This window comes from Lagopus leucura, unplaced genomic scaffold (assembly GCF_019238085.1).
Source record: "Lagopus leucura isolate 7727_CA_CO unplaced genomic scaffold, USGS_WTPT01 205-2_obj-0_obj, whole genome shotgun sequence".
Lineage (NCBI taxonomy): Eukaryota > Metazoa > Chordata > Aves > Galliformes > Phasianidae > Lagopus > Lagopus leucura.
In genome coordinates this window covers 9815-10184 of record NW_024962843.1, presented here as the reverse complement: position 1 = coordinate 10184, position 370 = coordinate 9815, and positions in this window count along the sequence as shown.

Here is a 370-nt window from a genome sequence, read left to right as displayed (position 1 = left end):
GCCAAGAGTACCTGCAGGTGTTGGAAATAGGATCCCACCCCCCCCCCTTCCTCCCCACCTATTTCAACACCTGTGTCCTCCCCATGTTGGTACCTGTCCCCTGTTTACACCCAATGCATCCCCACCACCTGGACACCAATTCCTACCCCCAACCCCTTTCTAACCCCACCTGGGTCCCCATTTATCCCATATTTCTGCCCCTTCCTCCCTAGACACCAGACTCCTTCCTCCCCCCAAGACACACAGGGTTTCCCCCCTGACGCCTGTGCTCCCCCCACTGTGTTGTCTGGGTTTTTCCCTACCCGAGGGGGGGTTGCGCAAACCCGCGTCAGCCGGCGCCTTGGGCAATAGCCCAAGAGGGGGGGGGGGG